The sequence below is a fragment of the Gobio gobio genome (genome assembly GCF_949357685.1).
Source record: "Gobio gobio genome assembly, chromosome: 10".
NCBI classification, from domain to species: domain Eukaryota; kingdom Metazoa; phylum Chordata; class Actinopteri; order Cypriniformes; family Gobionidae; genus Gobio; species Gobio gobio.
In genome coordinates this window covers 51,851,846-51,868,049 of record NC_137116.1, presented here as the reverse complement: position 1 = coordinate 51,868,049, position 16,204 = coordinate 51,851,846, and the positions used below count along the sequence as shown (strand labels likewise).

The 16,204-nt window shown below is 38.8% G+C and overlaps 1 protein-coding gene across 1 annotated transcript in view; it reads left to right on the top strand.

Moving 5' to 3' along the window:
• Nucleotides 1-15,788: 15,788 nt before the first annotated feature.
• The window catches only part of kcnd1 (potassium voltage-gated channel, Shal-related subfamily, member 1), a 112,080-nt gene continuing 111,664 nt past the window's right edge, over nt 15,789-16,204 (top strand). Inside the window, exon 1 of the mRNA XM_079828002.1 lies at nt 15,789-15,961. The gene's annotated coding sequence lies outside the window, so the exon portion shown is untranslated. The remainder of the gene's footprint in view (nt 15,962-16,204) is intronic.

Sequence of the window (16,204 nt, the reverse complement as noted above, 5' to 3'; positions counted from 1 at the left end):
TAATTAATAGATGGATGGGTGAATTGATGGATTGAGGGATTTATTGATGGATTTGATTGACTGAAATTAAAATAATAGGATTTTATGGTGTTTTACTTTGAATTCATCTGTAAAGTAAATGTTTATAAAATGGATAATTTCAGTCCTGACCTCTGATTGGCCAATACAATCATCCAGCCATGCTGAGCAATACCCATGTAAAATCAAAGACATAAAGTACATCTAAAGAAAGCAATTTGTACGTCTTGTAACAACATTGACCTTGTTGTAGACCTTCAGAAATAGGACGTCTTGATTGTTTCCCCCTCTACAACTCACAGATTCCTCACCAAACCGAAATAAAGAAGGAGCAGGAAAAATAGGAGGATTTTACATTGGACTATTACCCAGAAGACTTTGAGGGGGGAGGCGATGGCTGAGGGTGGGGTTTGAGGTTTGTATATGTTCTGTTTTGCTATCAGGTCCACCCACATCCAGTGTCAGATTGACCTGACCCTAAATGTTATTAAACAGTGAGTGAACTGTGCTCGGTCACTTCACATCCCGCTTTCTGTCGAAGTGGCTCTTTCATAATCATAATCTCATGCTGATATGATGCTAGCCTTCAAACGCCACTTCACTCTCAAACTCTACCAGTGACCACTGTTTCCTCATTGACGTTTTGCTGTAATGAACAAAAATGATGGAGGAGAAATATACTGTAGAGAGGGCAAACGAGAGTGGCCATTAAAAGAAGGCAATCTATGGGGTAATAGGAATCGTTATAGAGTCATCATGAATAAATAATGTTTCTTTCCTTTATATTCAGCTCCCCCCCCCCCCTCTCTAATGTCAATACTCGACTCAGCAGGGTTTCCTCGCGCTAGCTTTTGGTCTGTCCTGGAAAGGGGGGCGAGGGTAGCGTAATTGAAATCTAATCAAGTTGATGAGTCAAGAGAGGAGAACTTGCATGAGGGAAACACTCCTTTGAATGAGAAAAAGATAAGGGCTGATGGGAAAACGGAGTGATTTTTCACTGCAGTCAGTATGGAGAAGTGTCTGGGTGTTTTTTTTTAACCAGCTAATGTACATCATTATAAAAACATCTGAATCACTGGAGAAGAAATAACCCTTGTTCTTTTAGAAAGATCTGAACCATGGCAACTAGAACTGACATCTTTAGCAGCTTTATAAACTAAGAATAAATGTGAAGGACAATTTTGTTTTTCTACATTATCTCTGAAGAGAATGTGCACATTAGGGCAAATAGAGCTTACGTTTAAGGAGGTTTACTTTCCTAAGTTTAGTTTTAATTCTCCCCGGTTGTTTTTTTTCTTCTTCTACATGATCTCGTTGAGTTGCACTCAAAGCACTTTCCATTGCTTTGCCATTAACAACGGAAACATGCTGTCTAATGTTATTAGCCAGGGAGCTTATCTGCACAACATTCCGTAAAATATCCCGACATCCCAGAATGTACATCATATCCTATGCTAGCTTAGTTTGTTCATATAACAAGGTAGCTTACACAAATTACTTTGTCTTTTCCAACATACAAGTTGATACTAAGCTAAAGTTTGTTCAGAAGCCCCAACCATAAGTATTACATTTCGCATGTATCCCATCCCACACTGTCCTGCCTTCATGAAAGATACCTCAAATATAATTCTTGTAAATATTTTGATGTTATATTACTTGTATGTTTGCATTGCAGATGACAAAGCCCACAGATTTACATTCGAAGGAGGGACCTGAGCCATATTTGGAGATGGAATCTTATTGTAGACCAGTAAGTACTGTTCTCGCAACCACATGGCAGCCAACTAAAAACCACTGAGAACACCTTAGCAATCACATGGCAGCCACCCTGAACACTCGAACATTGTGGCGGAGAGTTTGGCGCAGGCAGGCTCCAGTCACATTTTCCACCTTAAAATATAGTAAACATGTGGTAACTGGGTGTTTGCTGGGCATTTCTTCTAGAATTCATCCCAAAGGTGTTCCATCGGGTTGAGGTCAGGACTCTGTGCAGGCCAGTCAAGGTCCTTCACACCAAACTTGCTCATCCATGTCTTTATGGACCTTGCTTTGTGCACTGGTGCACAGTCATGTTGGAACAGGAAGGGGCCGTCCACAAACTGTTCCCACAAAGTTGGGAGCATGAAATTGTCTAAAATGTCTTGGTATGCTGAAGCATTAAAGGGTTAGTTCACCCAAAAATGAAAATTTTAACACCCTCAAGTTGTTCCAAACCTGTATGAGTTTCTTTGTTCTGCTGAACACAAAAGAAGATATTTTGAATAATGTTTGAGAACCAAGAAGATAGAGCAACCATTGACTACCATAGTAGGGAAAAAATACTATGGTAGTCAATGGTTGCTCTGTCTGCAACTATTTTTATTTTTGGATGAACTATCCCTTAAATGCTGCGTTCACACCAAACTCGAATAGAGTCTAGAAACGCGTCTACCGCGTCTTTGACGCCTGAACATTTTGAATCCATTCGCGCGTCCGCGGCGAATTGGATGCGCGTAGAAATCGAGCGTTTGAAGCGAAATAGATGCGTGTTCAAGGTGCTTCAGGAGAAATATGTCATAAAACACCACTCTGCCTCTTTTCATTTTCATTAAAAATATATATTAAACATTAATAACCACACAAATGTGGTCCAGGCAACTCCTAAATCATCTTCCCTGCAAGTATATTTAAATATCCTTAAAAAATAAAGTTATGAAACTTCTCTTTGTCCTCAGTCAAAACGATTTGGCAGACAACAAATTATAGATTCATGAGAGCAAAGATCGGCCGTTGGGTCTACACAAGACGAACCACTACAGGACATCAGAACCAGCGGCAAACGTCAGAAGGACTAGCCGAGGAAAGGCTGCTCTCGCCGGGGTTATGAGCGGTGATTGCCCGGTGATCGCCTGGATCTCACAACTCCAAAAACATAAGATAATTTTTTTTAAATAGGCACTCTCTTTATAAATAAACCACAGATTTGAGCTTTAAACAACTACATTCTCACCTGAAAAAGTCTTAAAACTACATTTTGTGACACAATAGTAGTATTTTTAAATTATGCAGGGTTTCTCATCACGTCACTTTACCACGTGACTGCAGTGAGCAGGCTCCTGATTGGTTAATGCGGTGCGAACAACTACATTCTCACCTGAAAAAGTCTTAAAACTACATTTTGTGACACAATAGTAGTATTTACTACAATAGTAGTAGTAGCAAAGTTCAAATTTTTCAACTCGGGCGTCAGACGCGAATTCGCTTCAAACGCGTGAATGCACAAAAGCACCACTCGCGTGTAACGCGTGTATCGCGCAAGACGCTCAATTTGCGTCCAATTCGCGTCATTTGCGCGAACGAGGCGGATTTGCATCCTTCACGCCGCGGGACCTCCAGACGCGCGTCAACGCGCCTTTCCATTGACTTAACATTGAAATCACTCGCGCCAGACGCTCTATTCGCATTTGGTGTGAACGCAGCATAAGAGTTCCTTTCACTGAAACTAAGGGCCAAGCCCAACCCCTGAAAAACAACCCAAACCATAATCCCCCTCCACCAAACTTCGTCACATGATTCGTCACTACAGAGAACACGTCTCCCCTGCTCTAGAGTCCAGTGGCGGCGTGCTTTACCCCACTGCATCCAACGCTTTACTTTGCACTTGGTGATGTAAGGCTTGGATGAGCTGCTTGGCCATGGAAACCCATTCCATGAAGCTCTCTACACACTGTTCTTGAGCTAATCTGAAGGCCACATGGAGGTCTGCAGAAAGTTGAGGACTTATGCGCACTGTGTGCCTCAGCATGCGCTGACCCCGCTCTGTGATTTTATGTGGCCTACCGCTTCGTGGCTGAGTTGCTGTTGTTTCCAATTGCCTACACTTTGATATAAAACAGTTGACCGTAGAATATTTAGTAGTGATACATTATACAATGTACTTAATTATACAAAAACATATATACATACAAAGTTATACTGTAAACTGTATTTACTATGTAAATACTGTAGGGGTTAATATATCATGATGGTGTGTGCTTTAGCAAAGCTCCCTGTGACAAGCAAACACTGCTTCTGTAGAGAGCTGACCCTCAAATGAAGAGTTCCTCCAGGGAGGTAAAAATGTGACATGCAAGCGAAAGTTTATGTGTTCCTCTGCTCCCAGAGTCCTCAGTGCCGCCCATCGCTCATTCACAGCACACGATAGCAGTCCCTGTAATAACATCAGCAGCAGGCCTGCCGCTTTTTATCTGCATAAAACTGTGGACTACACGCATCCATCAATTAGATTGTTTTGGAGGGCAGAGAGAAACTCCAGCGGCATTGCAGCGGAGATTAAACTTTTATTAAAGATGCACATTCAATGTTTTTGTGCCTAAATTTATACTGCCGGTCAAGACTTTTATCTCCATTTTAGTGCATGTATCATCATTACTAATTCTATATACACTGCCCATCCAAAAAAAGAGTCAAGAGTCAATGATTGGATCATTATTGCAGTGAGTATTATGTTTCTAGCATGTTATATACACTCACCTAAAGGATTATTAGGAACACCTGTTAAATTTCTCATTAATGCAATCATCTAATCAACCAATCACATGGCAGTTGCTTCAATGCATTTAGGGGTGTGGTCCTGGTCAAGACAATCTCCTGAACTCCAAACTGAATGTCAGAATGGGAAAGAAAGGTGATTTAAGCAATTTTGAGCGTGGCATGGTTGTTGGTGCCAGACGGGCCGGTCTGAGTATTTCACAATCTGCTCAGTTACTGGGATTTTCACGCACAACCATTTCTAGGGTTTACAAAGAATGGTGTGAAAAGGGAAAAACATCCAGTGTGCGGCAGTCCTGTGGGCGAAAATGCCTTGTTGATGCTAGAGGTCAGGAGAATGGGCCGACTGATTCAAGCTGATAGAAGAGCAACTTTGACTGAAATAACCACTCGTTACAATCGAGGTATGAAGCAAAGCATTTGTGAAGCCACAACACGCACAACCTTGAGGCGGATGGGCTACAACAGCAGAAGACCCCACCGGGTACCACTCATCTCCACTACAAATAGGTAAAAGAGGCTACAATTTGCACGAGCTCACCACAATTGGACAGTTGAAGACTGGAAAAATGTTGCCTGGTCTGATGAGTCTCGATTTCTGTTGAGACATTCAGATGGTAGAGTCAGAATTTGGCGTAAACAGAATGAGAACATGGATCCATCATGCCTTGTTACCACTGTGCAGGCTGGTGGTGGTGGTGTAATGGTGTGGGGGATATTTTCTTGGCACACTTTAGGCCCCTTAGTGCCAATTGGGCATTGTTTAAATGCCACGGCCTACCTGAGCATTGTTTCTGACCATGTCTATCCCTTTATGACCACCATGTACCCATCCTCTGATGGCTACTTCCAGCAGGATAATGCACAAAGCTTGAATCATTTCAAATTGGTTTCTTGAACATGACAATGAGTTCACTGTACTAAAATGGCCCCCACAGTCACCAGATCTCAACCCAATAGAGCATCTTTGGGATGTGGTGGAACGGGAGCTTCGTGCCCTGGATGTGCATCCCACAAATCTCCATCAACTGCAAGATGCTATCCTATCAATATGGGCCAACATTTCTAAAGAATGCTTTCAGCACCTTGTTGAATCAATGCCACGTAGAATTAAGGCAGTTCTGAAGGCGAAAGGGGGTCAAACACAGTATTAGTATGGTGTTCCTAATAATCCTTTAGGTGAGTGTATTTGGCAGCAGTTCTTCTAACCCTAATTGATGGAGTGTGCAGCTTTTCATTTCTTAAACAACCATGTAGGAAGACACATCATGGCCATATTCCAGGATGACAATGTCAAAATTCTTAAATTGTGAAAGAAAGCTTGGGAGGGAGCATGAAGAATAATTTCCACATCTCTGAGTCCAGACCTTAAATTCATCGAAAGTCTTTGGGATGTGCTGGAGGAGACTTTACAGAGTGCTGGACTCTTGCATTGTCAATACAAGATCTTGACCACAAATTGATTTACCTCTTGATGGAAAAACAGCACAACATTTATTTCCATCATCTTCCTACGTGGTTGTTTAAGAAATGAAAAGCTACACACTCCATCAATTAGGGTTAGAAGAACTGTCGCCAAACATATAACATATTAAAGGGGGGGGCAAAACACTCATTTTCAGTCAATCTCATGTCAATCTTGAGTACCTATAGAGTAGTATTGCATCTTTCATATTTCCGAAAAGTCTTTAGTTTTATTATATTTATAAAAGAAAGATACGCTGTACAGAGTCTTTCCGAAAAAAGCCGAGCGTCTGGGGGCGTATCGTGTGGGCGGAGCTAAAGAATGACGAGCGCGCGCAGCTATTGCGTTGAGCTATGCATGTTTACATAGAAAAACAATGGAGTCGATAGCTAACAACAGATAGACATTTGAAGCAGTTTTACTCACCGCCTGCAACCAACACACGACCATGAACCTTAATTGCTGATTGCTCCATCTTTTAGCATTAGACGAGCTACAAATCCGGAGTTGAACTAAATGACTAAATGATCTCCGTTCATCTTCGGAACACAGTTTAAAGGGGTGGTTCAGTGTTTTTTTTCTAGGCTTGGTTGTGTTTATGGGGCGCAGTATAACATGTCTTAATACTTCTTTTTTTTTTTTACGCCATATTTTTCTTATATTTTGAACAGCTCGTTTGCTTGCTGCTTCTGTGAAGCCCATCCCTCCGAAAAATGCAATGGTCTTAGATTGGTTGGATGGCCAAATGTAGTTTGTAGTTCTGCAACAGCTCTCTCTCTCTTTCGTAATGACTGCGACGTGGCTTCGCCCACTTTGTTGCGTGTTCGCGGGGCAGTGTTTATGTTAATAGCAAGGGTTTATGATGTCACCAACCCGGGAAGAAGCTTGTTGTAGTCCAAACCGGCCGTTTTTGTAGGCAATAAACTGCCATAACTTTAAAAGACAATATCTCCGTTTGCATTGAACTTTCAGCGCTGTAACTTTGCAGATACTGTTTATGCTCAAGCAGCAACATTACACAATGACTAAAGTTAAAAAAGTGAAATCGCATGCAACCACACCTTTAAGATATTTTAGATTTAGTCTGAGAGCTGTCTGTCCCTCCATTGAAAATGTATATACGGTATACTGTCCATGTCCAGAAAGGTAATAAAAACATCATCAAAGTAGTTGACATCAGTGGGTTAGTTAGACTTTTTTGAGGCATCGAAAATAAAATTTTGGTCCAAAAATAACAAAAACTACGACTTTATTCAGCATTGTCTTCTCTTCCGGGTCTTTTCTCAATCCGTGTTAACGTGTGCCCGAGCTTCATTTACATTCTGAGGGAGCTCGGGCGCTCCAGATAACACGTCAGCAGCGTCTTACATATGACATAATTTTCATTTTTGGGTGAAATAACCCTTTAATGTGAGAATATTTTGCAAAGTGGACACAATGTTTTCATGTAATAATGGTTACACTAGTTGTGTAAAATGATTTTTGCTCTGGGCTTCTGGGTAATCTACTTGTTATGCAGCACCAGCTCAGCATGACAAATATAGTCAAATACAACTGTACCTTATTTTTAAAGATGTTTAACTACAGACCAACTCACTTCACTGGCATTTATTTGATATGGGCTGCGTTTTCTACTGGTGCCTCTTCTCGTCTGTTTAGCGGCGGTGAAGACAGTCTGACTTTTATAGGGTGATGGTTGAATGTATTTTAGTGATAGAGTTCTGCAGTTGTCGCATAAATGGATCCAGTGTGTTGTGCTGGTTGTCTTCCCAGAGGACTAGTAGATTTAGAAGGCTGTGCTCTGAATTTTAAGCATGCTGTCAAATGCTATCTCGACTACATTCCCGATCTCATATTCAAGGCTTTTAACTGGTAAGTTTGGGAGAATTTTTACCCCTTTCTGAGTTGCGAGCTTTCACATTTCATTCCTCAATAGTGTCTGCCCTGATGATCTGACTGCCACACAAATATATTATGGACAGTAAACTGGATTTGAGAATGAGTGCTTGCTTCCTAAAGAGCAATTTTGCTCAACCTTATAACCTTACCTGTCTAATATGTCGTACTGGTGCACATCCATTAGTGGTATGGATGATGGTGTACTGTAGTAGATACTGTATCACTAATTGACCCTTTTCACATTCCCTGGTTTCTCAGAAGCAGAAGACGGCATAGTGGTGAATGAGAGATTACATTAAACATATACCCACAGCCGCTGTATTAGAAAGCCTTTAGCCTTCATTTTTTTGTTAATTTGATGCAAAGGTAATGTAATACAAAGTATGTTGTTATAAATATTCTTTATACTTTAAATATAAAAAAGTATATTTGACATAAAATTACCTTTTAAAACACATCACCACAGCATAGTAGTGTGGTGTGTGTGCAATAGTTTTTCACCTGCAAAATGGAGCTTTAATGGTTAAAACTACAAAAGTGGCAATAATAATATAAAATCTGAATATCTGTTAATCATTCAGAATATGAATTAAAAGGATTTTGCCACCATAGACTATACAGGTACGATATCCTTCGTCTTTATATTAAAAAGTGTAATAATAAGAGAGTAAAAAACATTGTATCACAATAAAAAAACACTAACAAATAATATAAATATTTGTCATACAGACCCATCAAAAATGTATTTCATATACAGTATTTACAGACTATAAATATATTACAGATATTGTTGATGGGTCTGTATGACAAAACTTTACATTATACAATATTTTTATTGTGATTTTTTTTTTTATACAGTATGTACACTGCCGTTCAAAAGTTTGGGTTTTAAAAAAAAGTTTTAATGTTTTTAAAATAAGTCTCTTTCGCTCACCAAGGCTGCATTTATTTAATTAAAAATAACAAGAAAAACACTAATATTGTGAAATATTATTACAATTTAAAATAACAGTTTTTTATTTGAATGTATTTATAAATGTAATTTATTCCTGTGATCAAAGCTGAATTTTCAGCATCATTACTCCAGTCTTCAGTGTCACATGATCCATTAGAAATCACTCTAATATGATGATTTGCTGCTCAAGAAACATTTATGATTATTATCAATGTTGAAAACAGATGTGTACATGTTTTTCAGGATTCTTTGATGAATAGAAAGTTCAAAAGGACAGAATTTATTTGAAATAGAAAGCTTTTGTAACATGATACACTACCGTTCAAAAGTTTGTGGTCAGTAAGATTTGTAGTTGTTGTTTTAAAAAAAAGAAAGAAATTAAAGTAATTATGATTCAGCAAGGATGCATTCAATTGATCCAAAGTTACAGTAAAGACATTTATAATGTTACAAAAATTATATTTCAAATAAATGCTGTTGTTCTTGCATAGCTAAAATATATAATATATATTTATATTACTGTATTATTTAGCATTTTGCTACAATTTCTTACAGTGATAATGCACTGAAACCACGTCACTGGTTATAAAAATCATGATGTTTATGCATGTTTCTTTTGGAGGTGAATTTTAGAAGGTTGTGAAATGTCATTGTTATAATTAGAGTTAAAATTACACATGCTTTGACTTTCTAGGTTTTTGACTTCCTCTAAGCTTCCCAGTATGCTGGGAAGAGTATACACTCTAAAAAAATGCTGGGTTAAAAATAACCCAAGTTGGGTTGAAAATGGACTAACCCAGCAATTGGGTTGTTTTAACCCAGCATTTGGGTTGTTTTAACCCAGCGGTTGGGTTAAATGTTTGCTTAAAACAACCCAATCGCTGGGTTAAACAACCCAATTGCTGGGTTAGTCCATTTTCAACCCAACTTGGGTTATTTTTAACCCAGCTTTTTTTTAGAGTGTAGGAGGCGGACATGGATGTATTCAGTGTATTTAACTTCTCTCTAAATGTTGATCATCCTGAACTATTCCCACACCTCATCGACCTCCTGTAAGGTATGGAAATGGATATTTACAACACAGTAGCTTTCACAGTAAAAGCTTTCCCAGTGTGTTCATCACTGTGCAGCCCTTAGATGCTCTTATCTCTTCACAATGATACATTTCAGAGTGTGAGCTGCTGTTATTTGTAGTTATTAAGCCATATTTAGTGAAAAATAGTAGCCCTACTAGTATTTAAGAAAGTGTTCCTATGCATTGGGTATCAGAGGGCTTTAGGGACTGAGGTTTGATTTCAGTTGCATTCAGGTACATTTTGTGTACATTTTTAGCATGTTGGAGTATTTTGGCCTCTGTTGTGGAGTGAAGTATTGCAGTGAAGCGCAGAGACCGTAAGGAAAGCTTTTCCCCATCTTCTTCAATCATTTATAGAAAGACTCCAGAAGTATGACGCAACGGCTCTCACTGTAATTCCAGCCTCTCCAACAATAATTCATTTCTCTTTATGTGAAGTAACTAACTCAGTGTTTTGTTTTCTGTTATGAAGGAAATACCCTCATTGCATAAAAGTCTTGTTGTGGATTGAATTGATATTTTTAATGACGTTTTGTCTTCTGTGGAACATATACAAATACATTTCAAAGAATGTTGCAATGAGCCCATGCTGTGAAGCTCTAAATAGGACTACAGTTTGTATTAATTCATGCATAACATCTGAATATACAGAAGTATAAAATATATTTTGTAATATTATGCATTTTTTTCTTTACTTCCCACAGAGCAATCAAACGACCTCTGAAGACATTTGGACTAGTTGTTGGTGTGTTTATGGTGTCCTTTTTCGAGCTTAACCATTTCTACCCGTGCTTCATGGAAGACATGCAGATTTGGGATGACATGATGATGGTGAGTGTGCAATGACAGAATTTCATTTTTGGGTGAACTATTTTGTTAACAAACTTTGAGAATCTGTCATGCTGTCACTGTAGAAGCAGAAAAGTTGGTTCATTAGAGTTAGAAAAACATGTCCAATTAATATAACATTATGCCATTCATTAATATGACAGTGTGTTGAGCGCAGTAATACAGTAAATGCATGATCAATTCATTTCCTTTAGTTAATGTGAACTTTTGACCATTCCTGAGATGTCCCATGAGCCACAGGAAGTGGAAATTGACATCCACTCAGACAATCCTGAGGTCCTGTTCATGTAGCCAAATGTTCTTTTCCTTTCCTTTAGTTTCTCTTTCCTTCCTCTTTCCTTTCCTTTCCTTTCCTTTCCTTTCCTTTCCTTTCCTTTCCTTTCCTTTCCTTTCCTTTCCTTTCCTTTCCTTTCCTTTCCTTTCCTTTCCTTTCCTTTCCTTTCCTTTCCTTTCCTTTCCTTTCCTTTCCTTTCCTTTCCTTTCCTTTCCTTTCCTTTCCTTTCCTTTCCTTCCTCTTTCCTTTCCTTTCCTTTCCTCTCCTTTATCCTTCCTATTTCCTTTCCTTCCCCTTTCCTTTCCTTTCCTTTCCTTTCCTTTCCTTTCCTTTCCTTTCCTTTCCTTTCCTTTCCTTTCCTTTCCTTTCCTTTCCTTTCCTTTCCTTTCCTTTCCTTTCCTTTCCTTTCCTTTCCTTTCCTTTCCTTTCCTTTCTTTTGGATTTCCCCTTCCCCTTCCCCTTCCCCTTCCCCCTCCGTTGCCTTTCCTTTCCTTTCCTTTGGATTTCCAATTTTCTTTGGTTTCCCACCTCATTGCTTTAATCACAGAGGATCTTTGTGAAATCAGTGAATTATTGATGTTTTCATACAGATCTGCTCTTGTTCTCCATGCACTACCAATCTTCTGTTCTCCATATGCCCTAGATGAAGCAAAATTTCACAATTTAGTCTGTATTAATCTTTCTGATGAGGCAAAATATACATTTAAAATCTACTCCTGATAAGACGGCATGAAACTGCATGCATAATAACACTTACATAGATTTGTTCTCTTTATTTTTTAATCTAACCTCTTCCATTGTTGACCTGTTTTGTTCCCAGGATTCATTTGAAGACTCCAACTGTAACACATCCATTGATTTGTGGATCAATACTGCCATAATTTTGGCTTTGGTGAGTTCCCCTTGTATGAGAGTACCTGTTTTTTTCTATTTTCTATATTGAAACTGTAATACTTCCACAGTATCAATCGTTACGCCCTGAAAACCCCTTTAGCTCAATAACAGTTGCTATCACTGGGAATTACACTATCAACTATTTCTTTCAAGTAGGCTTTGGAGGCAGCCAAGAGGGTGAGGCTTGATCGAAAGGATTGGCCTGTCAAGAGACCATAAATTTGCTATGAAGTTTAAGTGTGTAATGTTTGTGCCACTAGTGGCTCTAAATGGAATTGCACATCTCGTCAATCTGTCCCTAACGTGACTCTTCAGTGAGAAATTTAATGCCTGCTCTATAATTGAAACCAGACAATGTTTACGTGCATGTGTGTACAGTATGCTATTACATTAAATGGTTAATTCCACAGGGTAAACAAGACGGATATAAATACCAATGCAATCAAATCCCACTATTTTAGGTGGGGCACAACAAGCCATTCAGGACCCCAGTCACATGTTGCGTCCGCAAAACAGCAGTAGAAAGTGCAGTCGTTATAAATGCTACATGGATGAGTGTCAGTCTGGTGAATTCAACCTTTGTCCTCATGAATAATACAGTATGTAGACTATAGAACAGTTTGTGAATGTAAAGTAGTGGTTGACTGATATGGGTTTTCAATGGATTATGCCATTACTTATATTTAGAGATCAAGATGGCTGATTACTGTCTATACCAATGAAAGGTTTAGTCAGACCTAGTCATTCTTTATTATTATTTCGGTAACACTTTATTTTGATGGTCCCTTTTGAACACTCTGTTGAGTGTTAGTATTAGTAGACTGTCTACTTATGATGAAAGGTTTCATCATAAGTAGACCAATGAAATAACCAATGAAAGGTTTAGTCAGACCTACTCATTCTTTATTATTATTTCGGTAACACTTTATTTTGATGGTCCCTTTTGAACACTCTGTTGAGTGTTAGTATTAGTAGACTGTCTACTTATATCTGCTAACACTTTATTGTAACGGTCTTCCAACAGACATTCTACTAACTATTAGTAACTTTGCAAATACATGTCAAATTATTCTAACCCTACACGTCTACTAATAATCTAATGAGAGTAAGGGACCATCACAATAAGTCATTACAACTATGGAATTATACAAATGGAAGTATGAGAATTGTCCAAACCAATAAATGTTCTTTCTTTTTTTGTCTAGATTGCAGCTCTACACAGTCCAGACATTAATCAACCAGCTTCATGTAGTGCATGCTGGGATGCTTTTTAAATGTTATGTATGCTGCACACTTGTTGTCTGCTTTTCCTCTGCTATCCTTAACAATGGGGGTTGTGCAGAACACATTTCTGTATTCTGTAAAACAGGTGCATCGTCTCCGATTCAGGTCTTTTGTATGTGCTTTGTTGAATATAGAGCTGTTTTTACTCCTCTTCAAAGGAGCGTGCGAAGGTGATCATAACCAATGTCCATCGCATATGCAGATTGATATCTAAAAGTTTTTTTTCTTCTTCTCACTAACATTTAGATATTTAAATTGAATAAAATGCCGGAAAAAATTAAACAACTAGGTTATCTGATTACCTTAAAGGTCCATAGATATTACCGTCCGCTCATACTGTCATTTCTTCGGTTTGTTCATGTTCTGCATAAAGCTCATTAGAATATTACTTTTGCAAAAAATTTATCCGTAGGAACAATTTTTGTTAATAAAAAAATTATGGCATGCATTTAAGAAGCTTTTAGATCAATGGTTCTCAACCTTTTTGTCTTTTGACAAGGCTGTCACATTTATAAAAACAAATATTGTTATTCATTATATTTAAAAAAAAACCTTAGAGTTTAAAGATCGTTTTAATTTACATTACTTTTCCAGGTCTAGAAATAACACTTTTAAACTTTTAGGCTACCTCATATATGCAGATTTTCTAATACTGTGGCTGAAAACAAACCTTTGTTCAAGGGTGATTTAAATCTCAATTTGTTTGAGTTGCTTTAGCTTATTTTAAAGGTAGGGTAGGCAATTTCAGAGGGGCTAGCAATAGCAAGCTAACACCTTCTTCAAAACACATGAACACACACAGCCAGAGCAGAGTCTGCAAAGCGTTATGAGATGTGAAGCGGCATTGAATTACTTCATGTCTCAATGCACATAACATTACAATAATAATGAACGTAAACTATTTGCAGAGCTCTTACTTGTACCACCTGACTGCTGCAGATTCATTTAGCCGTTGATGGTGTTGACAGAAATGCATAAATCCAAGTCTGAGGACGTGAACAGCCTCTGGGTTTCACAACCAAACACACACTAGATGTGACAAGGAAACAACGCGAGATCATGCATGCGTCAGACCAGAGCTCTCGTGCAAGACTGGAATTGTTATTAAAAATTATCATAACAATGAAGCCTTTTGCGGGCTACAAATTGTCAGTGCACTGATTTGCAACAAAAAGGAGAAAAAGAAAAAAGATTATGGAGGAGGAAATGGTTGGGGAGACACAGGGAGCAAGGATTGTGTTCTGCAAAGAGAGTTTATAAAGAGTTATATACATAATTTTGCAATGTGCTGCTGTTGCAACTGGTAAAGCAAATGTATGTGCTTTGTTTCTGTTTGATCTAATTGTAAATACATCTATTAAAAATTCAGATTTTCTGGTCTATAACTCCTCCCTGAACTTCCCGCTGCCCTGTATCTTGTTCTCTCATTGGCTGTCGGTCATCGCAAATGTAATTTTCAGTCAAAACACATTACACAGCAGGATTTTGAATCGCAGACAGGTCCATATCTCATGGCCGTCGGCGACTCATCTGCGATTCTCTCAGATCGCATATTTCATAATTCACACTGATTATCACTCTCGTGAACGAGCACCGATTTGCCTATGATTTCGGGCATATGTCTGCAATTTTGCAAAGCCTGTCAGCAAATGAGTGTCAGTGCAGTGTGAACTCGCATTACGAAACGCACTGATGACGTGCAATGTCTGCGCGAGTAGGTGTGCAGAGTTATGGAAATACATATGTTGACAGGCAGGTAGAACATTGGACAAACATTTTTTGGTCCTGACACTTCCACAGAAGATATATGCACATGTTGCTATCAGGATGTGAAGAGAGTTTCAACCTGTATAACAAAAAGTGTTATAAAAACCCTTATAAACCCTAATGAGCCCCGGCCCCTAGGTTGAATACCACTGTTTTAAATAAAAAGATTTGTAAGATCTTGACAAATACAAATTCATTCAAGTGTGTGCAAACTTTTTTTTACAATTTTATAATGGCAAATGAAACCTACTCAAAATTGCTGAAATGAAATTGGACACTTTTGTGGTACAGTATATTTCAGTAATGTAACTCACATAGCACCTCACAGAGCTTTCTCATTTACTTCCAGCAATTTACCTTACAGGCTGCTTTCAGAAGTGTGATGGCACCCCATTGTGCACGGAAACAGTTGAGGAAACTGAAATAAGAATGAAATTCTCATGCTACTTCCACTGCCGAGAGAGGTGGAGCAACATGAAACGATCTGTTGAAAGAGGAGAGGATGCAATGTGTCTGAATGCAGTAAGCTGCAACAAAAGGCACAAGTAGACTGTGAGATCTAGTATTGTCAGGTTGTGTGAAACCTGAGCTTTTGCCTCGTTCTCTATGACCCATTGTAGGGCAGGATGCATTTGCAAGAGATATTAAGCTTTAAATGGATGTGTATAAGTGTAGAGAGAGAGAGAGAGAGAGAGAGAGGGAAGTGTGGGGAGGTTGAGCAAGCAAATGAGAGAGAGAGTGAAAGAGAGAGAGAGGCAGCACACGAATGCAACAGAGCAGCGGAGGAGAGGAGAGAGAGGCAAAGGAGGACTAGGCGTTACGGTCGCTCCTTCTCAAGCTGTATGCGAGATGCCAGGACTGCTGCAGAGAGATTGCCGTTTCTTTCCTTTTTTTTTTCTTTCATCCGCTTTCTGTCACATTGAACGCTCCATCCTCTCGTCCATCTCAGAGGTAACAAGTCTATAAAGATAGATCATCACTTATCATTACTGCTGGCAACTTGCTCGACTTTTTTTGTGTCATGTTATTTACAGCTCTCATTGATTTTGGGAGTCACTTTAGCGCTTGCGTTGTAGGAAATTTTGGAGGACCTACATTAGGGTTTGAGTCCAAAAATTAAAGAATAAGTTGCATAATGCGTTTTGCTGTAGAGCTGCATTGGTTCTAAAGTGAACCCTGAATTTACTGTTCATC